Source organism: Falco rusticolus, chromosome 6 (assembly GCF_015220075.1).
Source record: "Falco rusticolus isolate bFalRus1 chromosome 6, bFalRus1.pri, whole genome shotgun sequence".
NCBI lineage: Eukaryota > Metazoa > Chordata > Aves > Falconiformes > Falconidae > Falco > Falco rusticolus.
Genome location: NC_051192.1, coordinates 20,290,209 through 20,297,525, shown reverse-complemented (window position 1 = coordinate 20,297,525; position 7,317 = coordinate 20,290,209).

Here is a 7,317-nt window from a genome sequence, read left to right as displayed (position 1 = left end):
GCATCCCTTCCCTCCAGCATGTTGACCACACCACACAGCTTGGTGTCATCAGCAAACTTGCTGAGAATCTCAGTGTTCGTGTCACTGACAAAGATATTAAACAGCACCAGTCCCCGTACCGACCCCTGAGGAACACCACTCGTTACTGGTCTCCACTTGGACATTGAGCCATTGACCACAATTCTTTGAGTGCGACCACACCGCCAGTTCCTTTTCCCTGGGCTATCACTGTACATCCCTGTTAGGAAAGTTTGGGTACAGCTGAAACTCAAATGTCCACTTGTTGGCAGAGGTATGGGCAGAGATGTGGTCTGCAGCAGCTAGTGCTGACCCCGGCAGTGCCAGGGAGCAGCTCAGGGGCTGAGCAAACTCCATTTTGGAGGCCAAGAAAGTCTTAACATGGATGTGGCCAGACTAAGCCTGAGGTCTAGAGGACAGATCCTGGCACGGGGTGCTTCACTAGCAGGGAGGTTTCACCAAAACCAGTAAGTTAGCCAGATTATAAACGGTACTCAAGGCTGGTAATGCTGAAATCCAGTGTTTACCCTGAGAGTATTTGTGGGACTGAGAAGGGCTGTCTACAAATCCCTGTGCTTCCAAGCAAAGTGATTTTCTCAGCAGTGGTGAGAAGATGAGGGACTCTCTGTGCTGACAGCAAATTCCAGCCATCTCCTGGAGCAGGGCTGTGCTGGCTGCCTTGGCCATGGCCGCTCCCCAGAAGGGGAGGCTGGAGCAGGCAGGTGGGTGCGGGCTCCGATGCAGAACCACAGGTCTTGCTCACCTGGAGACACTTGGATTCCTCAGCCTCCATCGGCTCTATCTCTGAAGAAGAACAAAGCATGAAAATCTGGTCATCAGACATTTCTAGGCCCCCCCTTTAGAGGAGTTGAATAGCTCTTCGGTGCTGCTCTGCCCATGATTACTTTGGTGGTGCAAGTTCAAGGTTGTTCAGTCCCTGCGTGATGGAAACAGCCTGGAACTATCTGTGCAGATGCAAACAGGCAGCTTTTGATGACAGCTTGTTCTAGGCAATTGCACATGAGAAGGACTGCATAGGTGTTTAGATACGGTGACCTGAATTTTTATACTCACCTCTGGTGGTGAGTTCATCCTGAGTTTGTCTGGGCTGTTACTTGCAGGTCCTATTAATGCTGGCATTAGTTTAGGTGATTTCAATATCTGAGAATGATTTGAAAGTCTAATTAATGACATTTTCTTCTCATAGTTATATGCAGAGATTAATAATAAGGAAGATTAATTTTCCCCTTACAGCAGTTCCACATCATCAACCCCTCCAAAAGAGAAGAGGAGTCTCTCCTAGGTCTGGAGCTACCAGGGCACAGGAGTCCCATGTGTAACTTAAAATAAAAACATGTCTACATTACTGCTTTCAGTTCAGGGCTGAGGCGGCCTGGAAGCAGCACAGGACTAATTGTCTCTGCATTTTGCTGTACAGACTGGGAAGCCTTTGGTATCAATCCAGAGCTAAACACCAGCTGCCATCTTCAGGGCATGAGCAGGACGGTTAAAGTGCTGCTCACCTGTGCAGCGTACCCTGGCTGAAGAAAGGATGTTTCGCTGCCCCTCACCATGCACAGCAGTGCTGGACATCCCTCTGTGATCGCATAGGGACAGTTGGTGCTCTGGGGGTGTCCTCCGCTTCAGGAGACTTGCCTGGGGTCTCCATACAGCTCTCTTCCAATCAAATTATGGCTATTAACTGTCCTGAACTTCCTAGGAGACACTGCCTGGGCTCTCATGTGTTCACCCCTTCCATCCCCATGGCCCCCCACAGCCCCCATCCTCATGAAGCACCACCAGACTCCACAGACTGAGGGACAGCTGCTTTCACTGTGGGCTGGCCTCCACCTCGCTGAAGGTGCTGTGGGGAGTTATAAAGAGCATCCTCAGCAGAATCATCAAATCGCAGAACGGTTTAGGGGGGAAGGGACCTTTCAAGGCCATCTAGTCCAACGCCCCTGCCATGGACAGGGACATCTTCAACTGGATCAGGTTGCTCACAGCCTCATCCAACCTGGCCTTGAGCGTTCGCAGGGATGGGGCTGACAGAGCTGAAGCATAGTCACAGAGGAGGGCAAAGGCTTCAGTGCCACGGGCAGCAGGGAGGCAGCCACCGTTGCCTCCCTGAAGGAGGGAAAAAGCAAATCTGGGCAGTGGGTGCACACCACAGGACTAATTATAAACTAATTCCCCCATGTTAGTACTGATGACTTGGCAGTCCACAGGTGATGTGTGGATGTGGATCACCTCTCAGCTCAGAGAAGAGCAAGCATTAGATATAGTCCTCAAATCAAGGGCATATCAGAAATTACACTGAGAGAAAGAAAAGGTGCTTTAGAAATGTGCCTAAGAAAAGGAGCAACTGGCACTTGGGTGGTTTTCACTGCCTGTCTTTTTGCCATGTGCTTTCGGGAAAATGGAGTGCTGTGTGGCAAAGCTGAAACACTTGTACGCAAAAAAAAAAATGGCCCAGATCTCATCTCTTTCAGAGGAATCTCTGAATATTGCAGTGAGAGTCATCCTGCTCTGTTGGACGCATTCTTCCTCCTGTAAAATAAGGATCGGTATCATTTGGAGCAGGCTCCTTCCCTTCCTGTATTTCAACACTGCCTAGCACAATACAGCCCTGATATTGGTCAGTAAACGTTGCTACAATCTTCTGAAGAATGGAAGATGTACAAGACATCATGAAGAGTACAGCATGCCTCTTGCACAATAAAACCCCTGCCTGACAACTTTTTCTGTTCGTCCTGCACAAATTGTCCTGCCCTGTGTTTGCAAACCCCCAGCTGCCACTGCCCACCCGAGGAGAAAGAACCCAACCCACAGGCTGGGCTGTGCACACCAACATTTTTCATATAACCTCATGGCAAGGGGGTACAGACTTCCCTGGGCAAGGGAGAGGAGTTGTACACAGGTCATATGTGAGGTTCATAATAACAGATAATGGGGTTCGCCAGCTGCTGGAAGCAGGTAGCTCCATGCACCATATGCTTTTACTTGCTTTGATAAAGTCTCCTAAGAAACAACATCCTTAGCAGGAGTAATGTGCACATCTAGAAAGTGTCCAAGCAGAAGAAAGTGCAGGTAAATCAGTGCTCTTTGCCAAATGCCCAGAGACTGCTCCTGCCAGACCCCTAAATACCTGGCCATCTGCTTCCCTCTGCCCCATAACATGTCCTAAAGAGGTTTGCCAGGAGGCTTGTCTCGCCTCGGCAGGAGAAGGGGCTCTTCCTATGTCTTCCTTTCCTGGCTGGAGAGCAGGACCAAGGACCATCCCTGTCTCTGGCCATCTTCCCGCATCTCCCCAGAGGACCCCAGGGCATGGAGCAGACCCTGGGGAGCAGAAGTTCCTCTCCCTGGTTGCATGTAGTTGGTCTGGATTCACTGGTGAGGTCACATCTCCCGAATCAGAAGTGATTATCATTTCGGGCTGTTCAGCGAGCGAGCTCTCCTCTGCTGCCTGCACTCGCACCAGCAGGGCTTTGCTTGTCAAATCCAAGAAGTAATTGGCTGCAGAATAGCAGAGAATCACCCTCCATATGCTGCAGTCCTATGACCATTTGCCTCTTGGACAAGCACTAGTATTTTTTAGGGCTTTCTATTTGCTTGTTTTCATTCCTGAAATAGATCTTATTATCCACACACCCAGCCGCTTTACCCTCTGATGTTTTCCTAGGAAGGGGTAGTAAAAGAGCAGCAAGCACAAGGTAAAGGATGTTTGTGGCTTAAAATCATCTGTGATTGCAGTGACTGCATCCGTAGTGGTAAATCCAAGGCAGCCGTGAGGCCAGCTGGCATGGCCAAGCTATACACAGGATATTAAGGTCTCCTGGCTTCCCAACAAAGGATCCACAGTGGGCAGCTTGGTCGTATTTGTCCCCGTGCTAACTCTTGAGCTCTGCCTAGGAAACAGTTTGCCCAGACCAAAGGCCTGCCAGAGGCTGTGCTAAATTTTATGTCTTAGCTTGGTTCTGGCTCTGCTTCACTTACTGGTGTGGATGTAGCCAGGGGGTCTGGAATTGAAAGAGGTGGAGAGCAAAACCCTCCCATAAAGGAGATAAATTATTCTATTTATACAAAATTTGCTACAATAGCATGACAGTTGGCTGAAGCTGATTTATGGTTTTTTCCACTTAATATCCATCAGTATGTCTGAGCATACAGCGCTTCCTAAGAGCTGCCATCCACGCTTCTGCACTAGTCCCTATCTGAAATATATGGTTTCCCCACAAACTGGGTTCATCCTCTAGACAGCTAGGAGGAGGGAGCCTGCAGGTGTGGGAGAGCTTCCCAGTTAGCTCTCCTGAAACCACAGCAATGTCAAACTGGGGATTTGGCAACCGGAGCGTGAGTGGGCAAGTCTGAAGTCAGACCGCAGGAGGAAGGAGGCTCACAGGATGCGACAAAACAGATATATGTACCCGACACCACAGACACAAGTGTTCCTTGGGTCTAAGTTTCCATAATAAATTATTTTTAGCAGAATATAATTTCTTTTTTTTTCCAGGGAATAGCTAGTTTCTGGTGAAGCTTTTCCATTTTGTCATAAAGAGTCATGGGGCATTGTATAATGTTGAGAAATTTAGTATTTTTTGCAAAGCTTCTTGTCTTTTCCATCTCAAGGTTTTTTTACGTTTTCATTTGTCAACCTGGGAAATGTCTGGGCAACAAAAAGGCAGCTCTGGGTTTGTTTTCTCCTCGATTTTAGAAAATCTTTTCTTGTCATGGAATTAGCTGGGCACCCACCAAGGACAAACCTACAGGTCTCTGCGCTCTTGGAGTATCTTTAGGGCTTGCCAGCCAGAACACAGGGATGGCTTGATGCCAGAGTTGTATGCAACTGTGCTGAGTGAGTGAGAACAATTTCTCGGGTGCAAGTTGCCCCCAGAACTTTCCCAAGCTCTCATTACTACCCATGTGGGGAGGGTAGGATATCTTATATCATCTGTATTTGGCCTTTTCAGAAATTGTTAGGGGAAAAAACCCAGTCTTTCTCATAGACTCAAGAAATACTGAATTCTGAAGAAAACATCAAGTTAGATCACTGCATAGGGGTCTGAGAAATATTTCACGTGTTGATGTGCCACAACCTGATTTATTAGGTGGAAGCATAGATGATTTCAAGAGTTTAGCTCTGGACACAATTTAACATTTGATGGATCCTGAGATCTCTCAGGGTGGAGGGAGAAAAACAGAGAGAAATAGAATTTGGTGGCAGAGAAAGGAATAACCTTGCAGTGATAAAGGTTTTCCATTGGATAGCAGTGTGAAAAAAGGGGCATTAATGAAATTATCTTGACCTGCACATGGTTTTGAGTGGAAAGATGATTAAACAGATGTTTATACAGTGACTACAGTTTGTGATGGAGGGCATGATGGTATTTCTGGAGCCTGCAAGACAGCATTATGTCTTTCAAGTGAACAGGGCTCCTCTTCCACCTGTTTCTTAAAGGGCAAATAAAGATAACATGAGGTGATCAAACAAATTGTTTACAAACTGATTTTTTATTGCTATTACTATTCAAAAGCTGTGGTGCTTTGGAAACATAGTTCTGGGTGCTTTTCCATAGGATATGGGTTGGGCTCTTTGTGTCCTAGGAGGTGCATATATTGGGGTAGTTCTTCATGACTTCATAGCTGGGTTCTTGGGGTCTGACCCAATTTAGGACATTACCAGACCATTGCTGAGAAAATTGTATCATGAATTGCCTCTTGAAGGGTATAAATTAATACATCTTTGAAACCAAACCTTCCTGGACCTGATGGAGGCTTAATGAGGGCTTCTGCTTAAAAAAACACCAAAGGGTTCTATGCATGAAGATCAGAACTGGTGAAATCTGTCAAGTTGCCCCATAAGAAACTGGAGGCTGTTTGACTATGAGTTCACCCCTACAAAGTGAACAGGCTTGTCACAGTTATGTTAAGGGGCTTATTTCATTTCCCGCCAATCCCCCCCAACCCCCCAACCCCCCCCCCCCCTAGTCTGTGTGTATCCAAACACTGTGGTGATGCCACAAATATACTGATGTAGCTGTGGTCCTTCATCACAGCCCTGAATGACAGGGAGGAGTGTCTCCAGCTGAAGTATTTTCTGAAGACAGCATTTCACAGTCGGTCACACAGGCAACACCAATAGGACCTAAGGAACCATTTACCCAGCTCCAGGATGCCCTTTTGATGCTCAGACCCACCAGCATGGAAGTCTGACTCAAAGGCTTAGAAAGTTTTGTCTGAGTAAGTACAGGGACTTGAGGAGCTACAGGACCCAGTACAAGCCTCCCCAAAGGGAGGGGGAAGAGACAGCTAAGCTAGTTGATGTCTAATTCAGAAAGAAAGAGCAGTGAACAACCTGTTTCAGAAAACAGGTGAGGAGCATCTGCTGACTGCCTTCTTCCTCCATGGACCCTCCTTGGCCACCAAGTCAGCTTGAGACATCTCTATGCATCAGCCATACTTCCCAGAGCTGTGTTTTCCTACAAATATCTAGATTTGCACACACTGGATTACAGGAGGCACCTCTGCACATTTCACTGTGTGTCTACATGTCCCATGAACTTCACAACCAGGGAAAGCGGTTTTAAATGTGTGGAGCTGGAACCACATGAGGTGGTGCAAGTTCAGAAGTGGCTGCTTAGGTTAAACTGAGTATTTAAGATCAAATATGAATAGGCTGAATTAGGGTTGGCTAGGCTGAGTGTCTAGAGTAGCTTGAGGCTGTGTCTGAATCATTGCTTGTCAGGGAAAAAAAGGGTGTTCAGCGTGGGAGTAAATGTTCTCTCAGTTGGATGTTCAGAAGTGAAAAATCTCTTCCTTCAGAATCCAATTAATGGTTCCAGTTAATAAAGAACAAATGGCCAGAGTACTCATGCTTATATGTGACAAAGAGATTAGAGGTTGGGTAGCCCAGTAGAGTCAGACATGGTCCTAGAAGCTGAAATGCCTTTTGTTCCACTCCCTGTTGTAAGGAGCGGGATAAATTTCAAGCAATGACTTGTCATTTTGGAAATGAAAAAGGACACAGAGAAAGTGAGCACTGGAAAAAAGTCAAGCTGTGCTATAATTTGCCGGCAGAGCTGAAGCAGAGTAAAAGTCTCTCTAGCCATACGATCAGAGACAAAGCAGAGTTGCTATTGTAGTACGATGGCTTTGCAGGGAGCATCGGCACAGCCGACGGACCAGTATTTGGCTATGGTGTTCAGGAAGAAGTAGGGTCCAAAAGTCAAAAATAACTGGGAATGGCCTCAGTGGAAGCCAGTCCCAGAGAAGGGGAGAGCCTTATTCAGTACCATCCTT